Raw genomic sequence first — 22,528 nt, 5'->3', positions numbered from 1 at the left:
AGTAGCAGAAGGAAGATCCCAATCCAGCTCTGTAGGACTCCAGAGTCGGATAACCTGGGTCGGTTTCTAATGACATTGGGGCACGGGTTGTGCCCATTCAGTGTGATCAAACGCCCCCAATTTTTTCACAGGTACTTAAAGGTAGACTTGGAAATGGTTGCAATCAGGATCTGGGATGAAGAGGGGGAGCTCCTGAGCTCACGGATGAAGCAAATGGCTGGGAATGAAGTTGCCTCGCCTGCCCTGGAGTCATAGCGTTAGGGGGACGAGAAGTTAAAGCCATCCGGGGTCATCTGACATGCCTTGCCTGAAGAACTAACTTGTACATGTTGGCCTGGACACCCAGTATCTGCCAGAATCCTTAGGGCTTGTGCTTTTGACGTGGGCTTTGAGCAACTCTGTGGAACTCTGGGGGTTCCCTGCAGGAGCACTTCCTATCCAGAGCAGCTGACTTAGTGCAAGATGGCATCCTTGTTTGTCCATTTCCTTCATGTCTCCTTTGGAATCTCAAACTAAATCTCACCTCACCCAATTAAGCTCTCTGTCCCTGTCTTCCCCTTTGGCATATCTTGTTATATCATTTATCTGCATTATTTGTCTGTCGCCTTCAGTCTAAAAGAATTAAAGTTATCCAGTGTTCCATCTGAGTATTTTCTTCTAATCTCAGAACCTGGATCACCAACACACTTGGCCTATTTCTAGATCAGGCCTGTTAACTCAATCAAAGAGGCAAAGCAGGATTCTGTCCAAATTTTAGGGAGGAGGTGAGGGCAGAAGGGAGAGACTGGAGATTCTGATCCTTGACACTTTCAGTTAAAGGTGAAGTAGTTACCATGTTATTTTGGTCTAACCTCAAGCTGTATAGTCTCTTATTCACAATGCAAATTTAATGAATCATAGCAAACATGATAGTAGATAATTATTATAATAATAGCAAACATTGGTCAATCAAGACATTGAATTATTTTGTAAAATGGGGTACTCTAAGAAGATCTCCAGCATAAAGATGGGAGATGGAGATCCCATACAAGCAGACCCACTGTGATAGGGTGATTTGTCATTTTCAGTTAATGACAGTTCAGTGAATGGTGACTCATAATTCAATGAATAACCATGATGAAAAGTACTAACTGTTTTCCACCACTGATTTTTAGCTCTCAGGTTTTGGGGATGGACGATGATTTGCTTTGAAATCCAGGCTGTAAAAATGAAAAATATACCGAAACTTTTATAGGACATTTAAAAAACTTTGTATTTTTGCTTCATACACAGCTATGATCACCAAATTCTTTGGAGACTATATTTAGGCTTTTTAGACAATTCTTTGATACACAAAAGTCATCACAGCCTATTTGATTCCAATATGTTGTACTCACATAGTCATAGGCATACAATAATGTTATTCTTTTTAAAAAAAAATAGAATCACATTCAATAGGTTGTTTTAGTAAAATCGGGACATGTCTTATATGTCAATGTGATGCATATGAACATGGATTTTTCTGGCTTTAACTTAAAAGATGTGTGCTTTGAATCTTTAGATATTTACTCTTGACATATATTTGGGGCAAAAGATATTAGGAATGCAAAAGCAAGGTATCTTTCTATGATTATTAACCTATATTTATGTTACATCCACAGAGATTTTATCAGCATCTCCAGAAATAAGATCAGACATATGAATGTGGAATCACTTCTGAGGTGATTCTGATACGTGTCCTGGTTAAACTACAGAGTAAAGAATGTGAATGTTTCCAAAGACACAAGGAAGAAGAAAGAGTTGCAAAGACTGAAGAAAGACAACTAGTTCCAAAATAAAAATTGTTTGAATTAATAAGAAGATTAAAAAGGGAAGGTGTGATAAACATGGGGAAGATACTCGAAACTAATCGACAGACTCACAAAGATAGCTACGGTCCAGTTGTGGGTACCAGTTATGAGAGGCATCCTTGGGGTCTGAGTCCCCATCTCCTAGCACCGTCCCCTGAGAACAGCTAAGGAATATGTAAGCATGTCCTGGAATCTAGATTATGTTATGGATTTGAGGGTAGCATTGGGAAAGCCTTGCTACAGTCAGAAGATATGAATGGTGGAGGAGAGTTAGTCTTGAATTGTCTGTAATAAATGAAGTAGTCCTGGTGATGATAAAGCATGAGCCAGAAGGATGGTAGACAAAATAACAAATAACACTTAAAGATGGAGTTTGGTAAACAACATATGCCCATGATTTCGTTCATTCATCTTCTCCGCCAATATTCACCAAGTGCTGGCTCCGTTGAGGACACTGTGATGACTGTGCTAGCTTAACAACACTCTGGACCAGCTGTCTTCAGTCTTGCTGAACATTTGAATCCACTCATGGATCTTCTAGAAAATATTGGTAACAGGTCCTCACCTCCCATAATCTAGAGATTCTGATTACTTTCATCTGTGGTGAGATCCAGGTTGCAATAATCGTTTAAGGATTCCCAGACCCTAGGAGAGAGCAAGGCAGTGACCTCTTTGACCTTAGTCATAGCAACTTCTTATTAGATACATCTCCCAAGGCAAGGAGAACTATTGGGACTACATCAAAACAAAAGCTTCTGCACAGTGAAGGAAACAATCAATAAAACTAAAAGGCAACATAGAGAATGGGAGAAGATATTTGCAAATGGCATATCCGATAAAGGATTGGCATCCAAAATATATAAAGAGCTTATAAAATTCAACACCTTAAAAGTTAATAATCCAATTATAAAATGGGCAGAAGACAGGAATAGACATTTTTCCAAAGAAGACATACAAATAGTCAACAGACACATGAAAAGATGTTCAATATCACTGGTCATCAGGGAAATACAATTAAAAAGTACAATGAGATACCACCATATACCTGTCAGAATAGCTAAGATTAACAATATAGGAAGCAACAGGTGTTGGCGAGGATGTGGAGAAAGGGGAACCCTCTTACATTGTTGGTGGGAATGCAGTCACTCTGGAAAACAGTATGGAGGTTCCTCAAAAACTTAAAAATAGAGCTACCCTATGATTCAGCAATTGCACTCCTAGGTATTTACCCAAAGGATACAAAAATACTGATTCAAAGGGATATATGCACCCTGATGTTTATAGCAGCTTTATCTGCAATAGCCAAATTATGGAAATAGCCCAAGTGTCCATCGACTGATGAATGGATAAAGAAGATGTGGCATATATAGAGAATGGAATATTACTGAGCCATAAAAAGAATGGAATCTTGCCATTTGCAATGACATGGATGAAAATAAAGAGTATTATGCTAAGTGAAATAAGTCAGAGAAAGATAAACACTGTATTATTTTACTCATATGTGGAATTTAAGAAATGAAACAAAAAAAGGGGGGGAAGGAGAGAGAGACAAACCAAGAAACAGGATCTTAACTACAGAGAACAAACTGATGGTCACCAGAGGGGAGGTGAGTGGGGGATGGGGGAAACAGGTGATGGGGATTCAGGAGTGCACCTGTCGTGATGAACACCATGTGTTGTATGGAAGTGGTGAATCACTAAATTGTACAATTGAGACTAGTATTACCCTGTATATTAATTAACTGGAATTTAAATAAAAACTTAAAATAAATAAATAAAGTTTCCCAGATTATTCTAATGTTGATTGGGAATCTCTTCTCTACAATGAAAGTGACTTTATGCCAATATATTAGAGATATTTGATAAGATTAATACAAATAATTGCAAAATATTTACTAAAATGAAGATAGTTCATAGTTCATATAGCACTTGAAATATTATAATGTGGTTTTCTCAGGAAAGGAATTTCAGTAACAAGAGTTAATCCATATTTGAAGGAGAAGAATTTGTTTCATGAACACAGAGAAAAGAATGCTAACTCCTAGAGACAACATGCCACACTACAAGACAGAAAATATAATATAAAATTAATAGGTTTGACATTGAGAGAGGTGATCTTGCCAAACAAGAAAGCAGGTTTGTTCTGAGTAACAATAGATAATTTTGTGTGGGTTGCAAGAGTACAAATCCAATGTGAGTAAGTTACACACACACGTGTGCACACATGTGCACACACATATTTCTAGTTAGGTCTTCAGATTTTTACTTGTTAACTAACACAGTTGGATGACAGCTAATTAATACATTTAGCAATAGGTGGAAAATCTTCACTGGTTAGAAGACATCATACATTGTTGTTTTCACCTGCCATTCTTATTTTAGGAATATAATAAGCACATTAATCATAATTCAGAAATAAAACCAAATAGTTATTTCTAGATATAACATTTTTATGTTGCTTTAAAGTATAAAAGATAATTTTCACATTTATCATTTCAACGTTGTCATAGCTGCTATGAATAAAAGTGATAATGGATATAAAAATGTTTTCTAATTCTTCCTGGCTGTCTTTGTGATGCTAACAGGACAGATGTTATTTTCCTCACTTGATAGAAGGAGCAGATGATGTTAAATGATATATTCAAGGTAAATCACGAGAAGAGTAATATTTAGACAGGTCTACTTCCATATCTGAGTTCTTTCCACACCTATCCCCTCACGCAAGTGCTCACACACATATGTACACGTGTGTGCACACACACCCTTTTACAAACTACAGGTCCCTATGCTTATAATTGCACCTAGCTATGCCCATGCGTGCACGTATTCACACCCATGCACACACCATACTTACAGTGTTTGTATTAGTGTATTTCACCACACCTCAACAGCAACAACAACAACAGCAACAAAACAAAGAGACTGTAGGTGGACAATGCAATGGGATTTTGAGTTCATCTGATTCAGTGTATCATCCAAAGTCTGTGTCAGGTGTCTGTTGAAATTGTCCTAGTAACAGGAAGCTTCCATGTCACAAGGTGCTTAAAGATCTCTCCGCAGAGTAAACGTACTCCTTTCCTATTTATCTGAGGATTTTGTTCCTGAAAAAGGTCAACCATCAGGTGTAATGTACTTCCTGAAGCGGGAGAAATCTCTGCAAGGCCGGTTCTCATACACATCCTCCAGTGGTGCTGTGCCCTCTGGACTCAACCGGAAGAGGGTGGCTGGGGGTGGGCCCTGCCCCCTGTTACCTACCAGACAGCGTGTACTCACACACACTCTCATAACACTCCTCGTAGCTTACCTGCCAGAGGTATTGTTTTTATGTTCTTTATCGATGAGTCATGGATTCGATGGTGTGCAGAGACGTTCTGCTCAGCTCCGAGGACCACAATCCCAATGACGCCGTGGTCTCTGTGGTTCAGCAGCACATCTGCTTCCCTGACGTCATGACCCCACCCACCCCCAAAAGGAAAAGGAATGTGAAATATTTCCACAGATTTTCCTAACACATCAGGTTGGATTACAGATGGCGAACCAGATTTGAGTAACTTGCTGGGAACTTGACTTCCTACACATTTTTCTTTGATATTTAGGAAGTTTGGTCTAAGAGCTGGGTGAAAACAGCAGGGAGAGACAAGACTGGCAGAAAGGTGAGGAAATCTATGAAAAAGTGTGAAGAAATGGCTCCATTTTTATACGCTACTGTGTTGTACACGCACCTGACACTCCCGTTCGTCCTTTCTTGATGAACGTGATAGGGTCTCATTTTGTTTGACCCATTTGCCTGGTCGGTACTTCCATCTCCCACCTCCTTTGGTTCCTTTCTGTAGGGCTGTGTCAGGAACCTCTATCCTAAGGCAAACCCAGGAATCCCCACTCAAATGATTCACTGCAGGCCTCCATTTATTCAGAAGCTGTTTAGGGCAAATGCAACGTTTCAGATTGTGCATGGAAGGGTTCTTACAAACTTTAGTGGAGTGGTGGTCCCCTCTGCTTTACCTCTGACTCTTTAATCCCTCTTCACGCTTTCTCTATTTCTTCTATAGCTCAGGCAATATCAGGGTATCCCTTTATGTATGCAGAATATAGCCTGAGAATATTACAAAGAGGAAGCCGTCTATCAAAGTCAGTGAGTGCACCAGTTTTCTTCCTCTCAGTGCATCCTCGAGGGAGAATTTGTTATTTCTGACCCACCTTAGTTTCTGGGATGTAGCCAAGAACACATTGCAAGTGTAGAACATTCTGAGACCTCATAAGAAACTGAGTATCCTTACAATGAGAAAAAAGAAAAGAAAAAAAAAAAGAATGGCTTCACCTTTAATTATGTATCTACAACAACAAAGAAAGAGCCATTTTATAAAGCCCCCAATTTTATTAAAGGCAACATGCTCAGGGCTGGTCATAGAGAATACAGAATTCCTGTCCGAGAGTTTACAAAGCAATTCTTTCTTCTCACCTGTCTGGAGAGAGCATGCTTTATCTAACTTGGGTTTCCACATGAATTAGTCTATTTCCATTGCAGCATATGAAGATGGAAGAAAGTGGAAGTGTTTCTTGTGGGTTACTCTGTATTTGAAGAACGATCTTTTTCTTTAAACAATATTGCATTAGTCAAAACGCCTTCTAAGTCCAGGCTGCATGTGACACAGTCATTCTCATTTTTCCACAGCTCCTCTTCATTTTACTTTCACACCTGAAGACTGAACATTCATTTTCCCGAACTATGCCAAGGTGACGGATAGGATATTGAAATTCTTTCTTACTGCCAATTTACCATTTTGGAGTATTTTCTTAGATCATTACAATGAAAGGGTGATGGGCCCATGTACAATTCTAATCTTCATATAACCATAAGACTTCATTGAAAACAGATGTAAATTTACTGGGCATCTAAAATATATTCAAAATAACACTATGCTTTAGCTTTTAAAACATGTACACCAGTTAAAAATAGACAAGTAGAGAGAAAAATACCACATTTAGGTTGCTCTTGAAATCAGTGAAGAAAAGGAACAAAAATTTAAGGTAGCCCATTTTGGCCTTGGCAATACAGCAAAGCCTTATGGGTACTGCTGGGAGGAGGGGCCTCAGATGGTTGATGGGAAGTATTGAGAATAGGGCAGATTTTCTTGATTCATTCATCTGTCAATAGACATATGTTGGCCCGTGTGAATAATCCTGAACTGTACATGGGGGTGCCGCTGTCTCCTCAGGATAGTGATTTTTTATTAGGATGCATACCCAGAAGAGGGCTTTCTGGATCATACGGTAGTTCTATTCTTAACTTTTTGAGGAACCTCCATACTGCTTTTCACAGTGTCTGCACCAATTTATATCCCCACCAACAGTGCACAAGGGTTCCCTTTTTCTCCCCATCCTCACCAACACTTGTGATCTCATCTGTTTGACGAAAGCCATCCTAACGGGGGTGAGGCGGTATCTCACTGTGGTTTTGATTTTCATTTCCCTGATGATTAATGACGCTGAGCATTGGTTCACGCACCTGTTGGCCATTGGAAAGCCTTCTTTGAAAAAAATGCCTATTTAGGACTTCATCCACTTTCTAATCGAATTATTTGTGGTTGTTGCCATGGAGTTTTTGGAGTTTTTTTTATCTCTCCTGGATATCCTGATCATATACGTGATTTGCAAGTATTTTCTCTCGTTCACTAGGTAGCCTTTTCATTTTGTTGGTGGTTTTGTTTGCTGTGCAGAAGCTTTTTAGTTTGATCTATCAAATCATTATGCTGTACATGGTAAACTTATACGATGTTGTATGTCAATTATATCTAAATAAAACTGGAAACAAGAGAGACAGAGAGAAAAGGACAGAAAGCCAGAAAAATGAAGTTAGAGCAAGCGGGAGTGATCTCAGAGCCACAGAGACAAAGCAGTTAGCGGCAACACCAAGCTTCTACTCTGGCAGGCACAGAGTGTGCCCTTAAAGATGCTCTGAACTCTATTGGACCGGGTGTACGTATGACAACACAGTACAACCTCTACATCCTTTTTTTTTTTTTTTAAGATTTTATTTATTTATGTGACAGAGAGACAGCCAGCGAGAGAGGGAACACAGCAGGGGGAGTGGGAGAGGAAGAAGCAGGCTCATAGCGGAGGAGCCTGATGTGGGGCTCGATCCCAGAACGCCGGGACCACGCCCTGAGCCGAAGGCAGACGCTTAACAACTGCGCTACCCAGGTGCCCCCAACCTCTACATTCTGACAGGGCTCTGATAGAGCCAGCGCCTGCAAAAAGTCCTACCAGAATATGGAAGGGTTCTTTCCATCCCAGAATAGAGAATTAAGACAAACACTCTGTATGAGTATTTTGAGAACATTAGCTCCCTCTGCACTATTAACAATGTGTTAGATCAGTTTATTAGTGCAGATTTGAAAGATAATATAACCAGGCACATGTTCATTTAATGTCTTGACTCTTGTTTAATAGTTGATATTTTTTTAATGAAGAAGAACTTAGGACGGTTTCTATTCTTTTGTTGTTGGTCATAGGACTGTGTTTTAGTAGGACCTATGAACTAGCTAGACACCAAGCCCGGTGCAGAGGATTACAAGGAACACTTTTTGGGGGACATGGTTTAAGTGTATTTGATTTATTTAATTAGCAATCAAAAAAGGAATTTAAATGTGATGATAAAAGAAAGAAGCAAATGAAATTATCAGTGCCCACCCAGTGCTTCACAAAAGCATAACTGGCCTTCTTTTGTTCAGTAGTGTGTCTGGAGGGAGACTCCCACCAGAATGGAAGACTGCCTTAAGCAAAAAACCCAAAAACCCAAACACCCAAAAAAATACCTTTTCTTTTTTCTTTTTCTTTTAAAAATTTTTTTTAAATTAAAGCTTTTATTTATTTATTTGACACAGAGAGAGAAAGAGAGAGAGAGCACACAGCTGGCAGGGGGGGCGCGAGGAGCAGAGGGAGAGGGAGAAGCAGGCTCCCTGCTGAGCAGGGAGCCCGATTCAGGGCTTGATCCCAGGACCCTGAGATCACACCCTCAGCCAGAGTCAGACACTTCACCAACTGAGGCGCCCCCGCAAGGGCTTTTCTTGTTGTATAATTAGACTCAGGGAAAGGCATATCAACACTGAAGGATCTACCTCCCTCTCTATAGGAAATTCATACTTAATACTGACCAATTGAATGCTTTTCCACTAAAAAAGAACACCAGGCAAAGAGGTCCACTCTCAGCACTTCTATTTAGCACTATAATGGAAGTTGTAGCCAGTGTAATTAGGCATGAAAAGAAAATTAAAACATGTATTTATATTTCCCTGAGCATAATTTCCTCCAAGTTCATCCATGCTGTAGCGAGTGGCAGGATTTCCTTATTTTTTAAAGCTGATTAATATTCCATCGTATGTGCATACCACAATCCTTTATCCACTCATTCATTGATGGATGCTTGGATGGTTTCCATATTTTTGGCTATTGAGAATAGTGCTGCGCTAAACCCAGGAGTGCAAATACCCTTTGAGATTCTGATTTTGATAGTTTTGGATATGTACCTGGAATTGGGATTGTTTGATCATATGCTAATTCTATTTTTAATTTTATTGTGGAATCTCAGCACTGTTTTTTCCCACCAACAGTACACAATGGTTCCAATTTCTCCACAACCTTGCCAACATTTGTTTTCTTTTGTGTTTTCACCAAGAGCTGTCCTAACAGGTGGGAAGTGATATCTCATTGTGGGTTCGATTTGCATTTCCCTGGTAATTAGTGATGTCGAGCATCTTTTCATATACCTTTTTGGCCATTTGTATGTCTTCTTTGGAGGGACATCTGTTCAAGTTCTTTGTCCATTTTTTAATCTGGTTATTTGTTTTTTGTTTTTTTTTTGAATTTTGTTCTGTTTTTTTTCTCTGATTTCTAGTTTCATACCACTGTTTTTGTAAGAGATATTTGGTATAGTTTCAATCTTCTTAAATTTGTTAAGACCTGTTTTGTGGAACATGTGATTGATCCTGGAGAATATTCTACGTAAGCTTGAGAAGAATCTGTGTCCTGATGCTGTTATGGGGAATGTTCTCAATATGTCTGTGAGGAACGTTTGGTCTACAATGTTATTTCAGTCAGTTGTTTTATTATTGATTTTATCTGTACATGATTTATCCACTGCTGAAAGTGGAATATTGATATGTCCTATTATTATTACATTGCTGTATATATCTCCTCTCATCACTGTTAATATTTGTTTTGTATATTTTGGTGTTATGATGTTGGCTGCATATACATTTATGTAATTATTATATCTTCCTCATGTATTGACCTTTTGTCATTATATGATGTCCTTCTTTGTCCTTTTGACAGTGTTTGATTTAATGTCTATTTGTCTGATAGAAGTATGGCCATCTCTTCTCTTATTTGTCTCCCACTTGCATGAGGTATCTTTCTCCATCACTGCATTTTAACTTACGTGTGTCCTAAAGTATGTCTCTTACTGGTATTACTCCAAAGAATGTATTCTAATGGTTACCCTAATCATACGAGAAGAGGCTCAACATCATTAGTCATTCATGAGATGCAATTGAAATCATGAGTCACAACTAGACATTGACTAGAATGGCTTTAATGCAAATGATTGATAATATCAAGTGTTGGTAAGAGTGTAAGAAAGCTGGAAACCTCTTCTATTGGTCATGAGAATGCATACTAGCAAAGGCATTTTGTAAAACATTTTGGAGGAGTCTAAATAATGAAACATATGGTTTCAATATGACCCAGCATTTTATTCCTGTATCTGTGTCCAAAAAAATATGTTTTTTCATAAACAGACCATCACTGGAATGTTTTGAGAAGCTTCATTTAGAGAAATCATAACAGGAAATACTCCAAGTAGACATCAAGTGATCATTAAATAGTTCACCAAGTAGTTCATCAAGTGATGAATTGATAAATGGTGACACAGCCGTTCAGGGGACATTACTCAGCAATAAGATGGGTGAGCACCACCACCGTTACAAAGTAGAAGAATCTCAGAAACACCACGCTAAGTAAGAGAGAGAAAGACTGTACATTGCATGACTTTTATTTGTAAGATGTATCTAGAAAAACACAATGATATAGACAGAAAGCAGAGTGGTGTATGTCTGGGATTTGGTGTGCAACTGGGACTGCAAAAGAGCATGAAGGAGCTTTGTGGGGTGATGGAAATGTCCCTCACCTGGGTTATTATGGCTGTACAAGTTCCACATTTTCTAAAATTCATTGACCTGTAAACCTACAATGAGCAGATTTTACGGTACATAAATTATACATTAATAATGCTATTTAAAAACATGGAGGGAGGGGAACCTGGATGGCTCAGTCGGTTAAGCAAAGACTCCTGATTTAGGCTCAGGTCATGATCTCAGGGTCCGGGGTCCAGTCCCAGGGCTCTACACTTAGCGGGGAGTCTGCTTGGGATTCTCTCTCTCCCTCTGCCCCTCCCTCCCCACCCACAAACATGCACACGCTCTTTCTAAAAGTAAAAATAAGTAGATAAATCAAGTCATCAATAAATCAATAACTGAGAGATATCAGAAAATCACATAGACCGACTTGAACTTTCCAACATCCAAAATCAATAGATTTATTCTCTTCACTGTCAGCCATCCAATTCATATCTATTTTTTACAGTTATATTTTCATAAGACACTTTTCTATGATAAGTCAGAGCTAAAATTTAAAAATTGGTGGGGCTCTTTTTTTCTATATCTAAGGCAAAAATAAAAGCAGTAAAAAATGCCTTAAAATGTGAAACAACTGCATCAATTAAATAATTTACTGCTGAGATAAAAATGAGTGTTTTGTCCCTCCCTAAACATTTTGTAGCTTTCAAAGGTTGTCAGTAGAAATTGCCGTGCTTGTTCTTTCCTAATAAAATAAAGAAATGAAACTACAAATAAGATTAACACAAGAAGCATAAGTAATTTATGATACTCAACTCAGAATGGGCAGCATAGGTATTTCTGTGACGAACACAACACACATCATAGAGAGAGAGCTAATAACAAACATATTTTTTACTCACACCAGACTTGCAGAACATAGGGTGACTCCCCACTATGCATGGGCTCAGAATTCCAGATTGCTTCAGTCATATGCTCAGTACCATGTGTTTTCTAGATTAGCCCGAATAGAGTTGGTGAAAGGTCAGGTGATAATAATGAAATGCTTCCTTCTAGAGGGAAATGAGACATGTATCTTCTGCTTGCATTTGATTGGCTGAAACAGTTTGTTTGGTTTTTCCTACCTTGGAAACTTAGAAAAGTGCAATCTTCCCATAAGCTTGGAACAGAAGAGACCCTTGTGTTGGTAAACAGTTCAGGAGGGCTCACTCATGGAAAGCAGATTTACAAAATCAGTCTCTGCCTATATAGTACTTCCCATGCGCTCTCGAAGCAATTATCTCCACATCAAGGGAAAAAACAAAAAGCAAAAAACAAACAAACAAAAACCTAAAAATTAGTGGAGCAGACAGTCATTCTGGGATTGTGAGTGGGATTCTGAGGATTGGGATCTTACTCCATTCACTGCTACTCCATGGCTGGGTGGCCCTGGTGAAGTTAGCTGATCTCTTCCTAAGTCATTTCCCCGAAGCCTACCACCCGTGATGTGTTTAGTATTCAGTTAGAAGGAAAATGTGGACATTCTCAGCGTAGTGTGTCACGTATTGTCAGCTTGTCGAATCTGAATCATTCTCTCTGGACTTTTGTTTATCTAATCCAAGCACCCAAACAAAATCAACGTGTATAGGACTGAAGTGTGTGTAAGCTGTTACATTTTAATTTGCTATGCTTTATAAAATAAACTCCATTCTCCAAGCAGTAACAAAATTAAATAGTATATTAAGTCAACTTTTAGTTATGAGCTGGTTTCCACCAATTGAACAATCATCTTTCAAATGCTCGGTGTCATGAATCCATAAACAAATGGTAATGCTTCTAATGAAATGAAAGGAAGCCAAGAATCTGTCCTCAGAGTAAGATAGTGTCGCATCGTGTTATGATAATGCAGGTTTCCGAGTGCTTAATTTTGGACTCCATTCAGCAACTGTCCTTGAGTTTCCCCTACTTCTTTGTCATTAGTAGTTCCCCTGGTTTTTGCTTCAGTATCTACAGCATACACAGTTTTCTCATCACAACATGTTAGTAGACTCTTCCCTTCTAGAAAAGTCAGCAAAAAGTGAAAACTTAAGAACCCTACAAAAGTACATCACTGTATGTGGACTGAGCAGAGCCTCCCCAGCAGCGAGCCTGGTGCCCAGAAGTCAGACTTGCCATGAGCCAGGTGGTGTCAGGCTATGGAGGAAACAAGTCAGGAAGGTCTACCCAGACATGAGAGATCTTACAGACCATTGGACTAAATACATTATAGATATTTTGAGGAAAAAGCAAAGACAGCATCATAGATGATGAATATAAATAAACTCTAAACAGAAATGCATAGTTTTGATATTCTTTTGGCATGGCAGATTAATTTAGGTCAGCATCTCTAGAAAAGCAAGACTTTGGACACTTTGGGGGAATTCCCAGGGTACTCAATGTTAGGGAAAAAGAGGGGTCAGGAAAGAATGAAAGCCGGTCATAGCATTTGGGATGTCTTCTTTCAGGGCACAGAGAGAGCGTTGTTCCCTGTAAGTCTTCATCTGGACAAGAAAGGAAGAGACATTTTCTTGCCTGATTCTTTGATCTTCTATACCTCACAAGTCTAAATTCAATCCAAAGGACATTAAAACCCATCACTCTTCAGGGTGCATTACCCGGATCCCAGGTCACACTGAGGAGGCAGACACCACATCTACAATGCAGTTAGGTGTGGATTTAGGTGGTTTTGTAGAAGCATTTATGGGTCTTCCTGACTGCCCTGGTCACCAGAAGTCAAGGTTCTTCACTACCAGACCAATGGAAGCTCTGCAAGGCCTTCAACCAGAAGGAAGCTAAAAAACCCAGCAGTTCTCAGAGATGAAGTCAAGGTGTCTGTATCTGAGAGTCTTCTGTGGATCCAGCAGCTGGGGGCTTGGCAGGTAGGTGGAATTGAGTGAATCTAGGGATAAGCATGGAATGGTTTGATGTCCAGGTTACCATTTTCAAAACATCAAATATTTTTAATTGAGGGCAAGGCTTTTTGATCCAATAGAAAGAGGAGGCGTATTCGATATGAACCAGTCTGAAACAGGCCCAATGTCTGTGATTTTGTCTGTAATCTCGAGGTGATCACTGTTACAGTGGTGGGTGTCTGTTTAGCTATGAAGCAATTTCAAATAGAGTTTTAAACTCTAAGAGTTATTCCTTTAAATTATGTGACATAAATCTCATAACTTCACCTGCAACCTCAACTGAGCAAACTGAGAAGACTGGGATGATCTCTTCAGTGGACACATGGGTTATTATTATTATTTTTTATTTCAGTGATTTTTAGTTCTTGTGCTTCTATATTTTACAGCTTATGTCCTTCTGGAATCTTCATGCAAATTTAAATCGTTTCTTTCTATGGGGCAGGAGTAGTCAAACTAGGGAATTTGTATGCTGTGGAATTCTCTGGGGTTAACCACTACCTAAGATATCCACTTAAACTCTTGGTCATAGAGACTTAGGATAGGGTATTGACCTTGAAGTTCTAGATCATTTTTTCCCTCTAAGCAAGGACCTGAGAGGTTTTCCAGATCAGGCATCAACCCTGCAGTTTGAATGAGAGGAATCTAGAATTAGTAGACCAGAGCTCATTGACAGAGTCTTTCTGGCTCAAATATTGAGGGAAGTATCACACAGTATGTCCTGTCGAAACACAGTCCTATCAAATAATACCTCAGTTTCCAATCTGGGAACTTACTCACAATAAAAAAAATGAATTAATTATGTTCTCGTAGGAAATGATTGTGCTTCATCATGAAGATCTTTGGTTTAAAGGCTACGGTGTAAAATCCAGGGTTTGAGCAGAGCATTACTGGCATTGCCATGCACCCACAGTTTCTACTAAACACGTAAGAGACTAAATACAGAGAATCACAGAAATAGAGCTTCGTTCTTCCGATGAATAATAATAATAATAAACCAGCCACCACATCCGGTTATTATTATTCACAAATGTGAGAATAATGGTGGCGATGGTTCTAATTTGTTCTTTTTATTAGTTGCGCAGAGACATCTATGCTTATATTATGAAGTGTTCTAATGGTTAATATGGGTGTTTAATATGATGTGACAAATGCATTAACCTTGAGGAAAAAATAATGACTAAAGCCAATTGTATAATTTTCAACTTTATCATTAAAATGCTGTTTAGGGGAAATAATTGCCTAATAATTTCACCATAGGAGCAATGGAGTGATAACATGAGGATTACGAATGCTATGTTTAATATGGAACTCAAAATACCTTTACTGCATGTTGGCCTCACATCCCTCACCATTCAGTTTTTCTCCATAAGCAGGTACTGCTAATCACCCAGGGCACTTAATGGGAGATGGGATAGTGCAAGTTACATAAAGTAGCATAAAAACTGGCAGAAGAGCTCATTCCAGTTTTGTGTCCAATAACTTAACAAATGCGGGAATCCATGTCAGCAAACTTTAAGAGAAAATTACGTTTGCCCCAGGCTGGGACAGAAGAGCAATAGAATCAGTTGTCTTTTAATCTTATGTGCCCCAATCCTAGTATTTAAGAACAGAAAATAAGCATGTGTGGGTTTTAAACATGTATGCAAATTTTTTGACATTTCTCCCATCAAGAGGATTTTCCACACCTTCTCTTTGAATGTGGAGGGACTTTCTAACTGCCGTGGAGAATGTGACATAATAGACATGACTCTGTGTGATGTCCAAAGCTAGATGAGGCCACGTAGCTTCTGCACTCTCTGTTGAGACTTGCCATTAGGACCAGTCACCACGGTGGGAGGAAGGCCAGACCACAGTGCGAGGCCACGAAGCTATTCCAGGCAAGAGTTGCAGCTGAGGGACCCTCTGCCAGCTAAGGGGAAAGACTTCATGATGACTTCAACTCTGCCCCTTTCTCACCACAACCTCATGGGAAACCAAGTGAGAATGACCTCACCAAGCTGTCAGCATGCACAACCATGTGAGATCGTAGAAATGCATGATTGGTTTTGTTTGATGCCACTAAGTTTTGGGTGGATTGTCATATGGCTACAGACAATTGGTACAAGTGACTTTTGCCTGCTTTAGTTACAGGAATAAAAGGTGAGCTGTGGATGACTGAGTTGTATGAATTTCACCCAAATATTTATTTTTGTACATGGATGATTGGTTTGTTGACTTATTGCTTGGGGAAACATATGACTTTGGCTCTCTAGGGGCTTCCAAAGAAAATAGCTAGCAGCCATCTCTACTCAAGGGATGGAAAATGGAGCTGCTGCATTTCTTAGAGATTATCCAGTTCAACTCACTCAAATAGGTTAGATAGGATGGATTTCAGTAGAAGCTCTTCATAAAAATTCTTCTGATTTTGGCAGTATTTTACTCATTCTTCATATATTTATGATGGCCAGAAAAAAATACAACCAATAAGTAAACATATTTGCCAGCATATGCATGCTTATCTCCACCATGTACGGTGATTTGGGTGGGTTCCCATGTGTATCAAAATTTGTAAGAGGAGCCTTAAAATTATGGGACCACATCTTATGGTGAAAAAGCAAGAACTCATATTGAGATTGTGATTGCTGCAAGAGATACATGAGAGGGATAGGCTTTGCTTGAATCGAGGGTCATTCCTAGGAATATAGTAGACTTTAATTTTCTTCTGATTGAACAGATGCATTTAAAGTAGAATTTGGACTTTGGTTAGTTTTGCATGCAGAGCACAGACTGAGTCATATTCTGATTTTTGTTAGTTAGTTTCATTTTTAAATTCTTATCATTTTCCAGAATGGCCCAGAAATATAGGTTGTTAATACAATAAAAAAACTCTTTATCTACTATCAAGGGAAAGTAAATCTGCAGGTGACAAACTTGTGCACAGAAATTACATATTGGTCACAAAGTTTCAGTGTCTTGTCCAAAACTTCTATGATGAATCTCGGACAATTGTCCTCATATTGGTTCTCTTTTGTTCTTAAAGCATCTAGTTTTCTAGACATATGCTAGGATTTTCCAAGATCAATATCCCAGTAAAACTTTAAAAAAAGGTTTAATTTTAGTTGATCAATATAGAAGAGCATAGCATCTTTAAGAGCACTCTGATCCCCAACTTCTTTATTTTATAATCATTACTGGACCTTTCAAAAAGGAACACATTGTAAATTTAATTATTGAGGATGATAAGAGAAAAGAAAATCAAGTGAATCTGAGAAAACCGTACAAAGATGAAGTTTCTTGCAATGTGTAGAGAAACAATAATCCAACAAAATTGAGATATATTAAGAGCCCAAAAATCCTGCTCTCTAAATTCTGAGGAAATAGTTGATAGATGTAAGGTATTGATTTATTGGTCCAGTCATTCCAGAATACACTATTTGCCATGTAACATATCAATGTCCTCTCACTGTGGCCCAGGGGATATACAAATCCTGCTTTTAAGCTTAACCATGTGACTTATTTTAGGCAACAGAATATTAGCAGATATGACACAGTCTGAGTCCCAAAGGGCACTTGATCACTTGGAGTTATTCCCTGTTTCATCTTTGTTATTATCAGGAGGACAACATGCTTGGACTAGCTGGATGATCCCAAGGAATGATGAGAGCATCCCAGAGCAAATCCACTTCCACCAAACCCAGTCTATATTATTCAACACTTGGCTGACCACAGATTCATGAGTTAACCCAGCTGAGATGAGAAGAAACACGTGTGCTAGAAGCTGACAGTCAGCCAACACAAAGAACTATGAAAATAAATGACCCTTGCTTCAAGCCACTGAGTTTAGGAACAATATTGTATGCATAATTAACAGATAGGGTTGATTAATAAGTTAATGAATGGCCACTAAGAGGTTCAGCTACCATGACTGCTGGCTTTTCCCCACACAATTAATCTCAGAGGAAATGTCAAGCAAAATGCCAAGAAAACAGTGGAAAGTCCCTTGAGTGAAAGGGACCCATCTTGCATCAATGTGTCTAGGCTGGAAGGGGACTTTGGCATTGGGAAGGAATTGGCCAGGTACCACTGTGGGAGAAAACTCACAGAAAACAAGTGTGATAGGGGCACCTCAGTCGATTAAGCCTCTGCCTTCAGTTCAGGTCATGATCCCAGGGTCCTGGGATTGAGCCCTGTGTTGGGCTCTCTGCTCTCAGGGAGTCTGCTTCTCTGTCTCCTCCCTGCTCGTGCTCTCTCTCTCTAATAAATAAATAAAATCTTAAAAAAAAAAAGAAAAGAAAAGAAGTCTAAGAGATCTAATTCCTCCTTTCAGCCAATGCTGGTATATGCACCCTGAGATTTGGACCTCTGGTCCAGAAGACTCAAGAGTAATATCAGAGTAGCTTAGAAGCCCCACATAAATGATGAGCCGAGAGAAGGAGAAGTCAGGTTGTTTGGAGGGAGTTTCTTCCTCAAAACTTCCCTCCCAATCTCCCTAGCTGATTCATTAAATTCTAAGTTGGGCCTCGTTCCATCATTGCTTCTCCTTATGCAAGGAGTTTGAATCCCTGACCAGAGTAATTTTCCAGTGCCTGGAACTCTGTACCATATCTTCCTAAGCACAGAAGCTTGCTGGTTTCCCTCACATACATTACCTCCAGGGACAGCTGAAGGATAACAGATCTCAGAGACCAAAATAAATAGTAAATTGTGGAGCATAGGCATTTCAAAGAAACGACACATAAGATTAAATTCCTATCAGCAACAAAAGTATTAGAATAAGGAACAAGGATTTTAGCATACCTTTAACAAACATGCTAATAGGTGTAACAGATGTAATAAATTATGAATAAAAAATAAGAAAACAAAAATAAAGTTCCTTGCATAAATATTTAGTTTAAAAAACCTCTAATGGCAGTTGTAAAGTACATAATAGACGAGGTAAATGTCAAATAGCCTTCGTCACCACACAAAAATACCTAGAATCCAAAAAGGTAAAAGTTTATAAGGTCTACCATCCAGTCAAAAATGTCCAGGCATGTATAAGGGCAAGAAAATATTACTCATAATAAGGAGTAAAATCAATCCATCAAAATGGACCCAGAAATGACACAGATTTTATACATAACAGAAAAATACACTAAACCAGTTATAACTTTGCCACATACATTTTAAAAAGTAAAATAGAAACAAGGAATATATTTTTAAAAACTGGATTTCTACAGACAAAAAATACAGAGTCAAAGAAAAAAAAATACGCTGGATGAGATCAATGAATGTCTAGACAAATGAAAAGAAATACCTGTGAACTTGAAGGCATAGCCATAGAAATTATCCAAAACATGAAACACAGATTAATAATAATAATAATAACAATAACAATAACAACAATAATCATAATTAAATAAAGGATTAGAAAATCAGTGAAGTGTTACCCAGCCAAATTACACACAATTTGAAGCCCTTAGGAGGACTGGGAGCAGAAAATTATTTGAAGAAGTGATTGCTAAAAATTTTCCAAACTGGATGAAAAGTATAAGCCTACAAATTCGAGAAGTTCTGCAAGCATTAAGCAACAAAAACATTACAAAAAATACCAGGGCATATCTTAATCAAATTGCTCAAAATTGATAATACAGGGAAATTCTTAGAAGCAGTCAAAGAAAAAAAGACATTCCATACAGAGCAAGAGAAAACAAGGATTGCAGCAGATTTCTCCACTGAAACAGTAGCATGGTGCAGTCGGAAGACATTGCAGGAACGTGTTTAATGTGCTGAATGGAAGGCTCTGTCAACCTAGAACTCAACTTAGCAGTCATCATTGTAAAGCCAGGGTGACATAAAGACTTTTTCAGACATATGGTGTAGAATGATTTTATCATCAGCAGACCCACGCTATTGGAAATATTAAAAGAACTCCTCCATGTAGAAGAAAAATTACATTAGAGGAAACGTGGATATAGGTAAAGCAATGAAAAGCTCTGGAAATGAAAACTATATGAGTAAATGTATAAAATCATTTCTTATCATTTAAATTTATTTTAAAGATAATTGCTCAAATAAAATAATTAGTGTGAGGTTGTTAACATATTCAAAATGAAACATATGAAAAAATAGCTCAAAGATCAGAAGAAAAGGGATAGCCTTGTAAGGTCCTGTACATATATGCAAAGTGATAATATCACTTGGACATAGACGGTGATGAGTCAAAGATGTATACAATCGATTCTAAAGAAACCACTAGACCACTCAGCAGTATATTACATCTAATAGGCCAAAAAGACATAAAATGTAATTTAAAAAAATATAAGAAATTTAATAGAGCTTAATAGAGGACCATAGAACAGATGGGGTATATAAAAAGTAGGTAGACTATAATAAACAGAACAAGATAAATATAACTAACCATATCAGGAATTACACTAAATGTAAATAGTATACATTTTCCAATTCAAACACACAGTTTGCAAAAATTAAGACCTAACTATCTGCTGCCTAAAACAAACCCATTTCAGTATAAAGACAAAAATAAGTTAAAAGCAAAAGAATTTATCGATAAGCAATTCCTTTTTATTGCCAAGTAGTATTCAATGGTATAATGTACTTACAGTGTATTCAACCATTCACTAGTTAAAGGACATCTGAATTGTCTCCAGTTTGGGGCTATTATAAATAAAGCTTCCATGAATGTTTGTTCATAGGTTTTTGTAGAAGCACAGTTTTTCACTGATACACACAACTTGGACGAATCTCTAAGCATCATGCTGTGAGAAAAAAGTCCCTAGAATTTACACAGTCTATGAGTCTATGTCTATGAAGTCATTGAAAGGACAAAATTACAGGAACAGAGAACATGTTAGTGGTTATCAGAGGTAAGGGATGGAGCAGAGGTGGGAGAGGGAGATAGGCGAGCCTTAAAGAAACAGCACAAGAGATGTTTGTGATAAAATAACATACAGTAAGTTTTAAGTTACTTTTTCTAGATTCAAAGATTCAGAGAAAAACTCCAATATTTTACTTTATTTTTTAAATTATTTATTTATTTATTTGAGAGAGAGAGAGAGAGAACAAGCTGGGGGAGGAGCAGAGGGAGAGGGAGAAGCAGACACCACACTGAGCATGCAGGGCTCAATCCCAGGATCCTGAGATCCTGACCTGAGCAGAAGGCAGACGCTTAACTAACTGAGCCACCCCAACTCCTATATTTTAATAGTGACATATCTTGCTACATATTTTTTAAGTAAAATAACACAAAATGGTCTAGTCGATAGAGACAAATTTAGAAACTCCATTTGACATTTCTTTTCTTTACCAAGGTGAGCTATATCTTCATGGTTCATTCAGTTTTTGAAACATACAGAAGAAACTACCATTCAATTAATACTGTTACTGTTTGGTCTTTTCATATAGTTATTTAACAATTTAATAATTTTCAATTTCTTTTTTTTTTTTAAGATTTTATTTATTCACCTGACAGAGATAGAGACAGCCAGTGAGAGAGGGAACACAAGCAGGGGGAGTGGGAGAGGAAGAATCAGGCCCACAGCGGAGGAACCTGATGTGGGGCGCGATCCCACAACGCCGGGATCACGCCCCAAGCCGAAGGCAGACGCTCAACCGCTGTGCCACCCAGGCACCCCAATAGTTTTCAATTTCTTAACTGAAAATACGCAAAGCTTTACTTAGGGTATCACAGACACCAAAATCTTTCAAGCCAATTTCCTATTCCTTTTATCTACTAGCACTGGTTGTAGGAAAAAGCTAAATTCCATATTCTCACAATTTTTCCACTTTTTACCTTCTCACCTGTTTTATTATGCATGCTTTCTATCTTGCATGCGTTGCCCATCTTTATCTTAACAAACATGGCTTGTTTTTCCAGAAAGAGACTGAGAATAAACCTTCTCTAGAGATTTGTCCATTGATCTCAGTCAATAATGAGTTCTCTCCATCATTCACGGACCATATGCTGTGTATCTCAGTGTTCTGCTTGTTAGCATACTTGCCTAGAAGTCTTCTGCATATATTAAGAAGTGTCCTGCATATAAAAATGCACCTGTTAAATGAAAGGCTAAAAAACTAGTAGAGTCAAAGTGTAAGAAATTTGTAAAAAAAAATAAATAAAGTTTCTTTTCTGTGAAATCCTTGGCCTAAAAAATATATTTAGGCTCAGCAGGTTTGAAATAGAAACATTTCAAAGGATGACAACTTTGAACTAAAGTTTCTGTATATAAAAGTATTGAGTTTCCAGAGCTTTTTATTCTAGTGAGAAACTGAATGTACAAAAAAAGATCAAACATGCCTTTTTATCTGAGTTAAAAAGCAAACAATAGGAAAATTGTGACTCTGAGTTTAAACTTTTAATAATGAGAAACACTGTGCTCCGTAATAAGAGCTGAGAATTAATATGTTCCTAACCTTAATAAGTCAAAGCTGTTTTCAAAACTTAGTTTTGATGTTGACATTTCAAAACCATCCTGCTTATCAGAAGTAAACATTTATTTTTTATGAAGCAATGCTATATTAAATCAGAATGAATCAGCATCTCTTATAGTAAATATCATCTTCAGATACATTAAAATTAGAAAAGCAAAAATTATTTGCTGCTCTTCAAGAGACTGAGTTTAACATTATAAATTGGATCCAAACTTCTAAGATTAGAAGA

Source organism: Ursus arctos, unplaced genomic scaffold (genome assembly GCF_023065955.2).
Source record: "Ursus arctos isolate Adak ecotype North America unplaced genomic scaffold, UrsArc2.0 scaffold_27, whole genome shotgun sequence".
Lineage (NCBI taxonomy): Eukaryota > Metazoa > Chordata > Mammalia > Carnivora > Ursidae > Ursus > Ursus arctos.
This window is presented reverse-complemented; position numbering follows the sequence as displayed.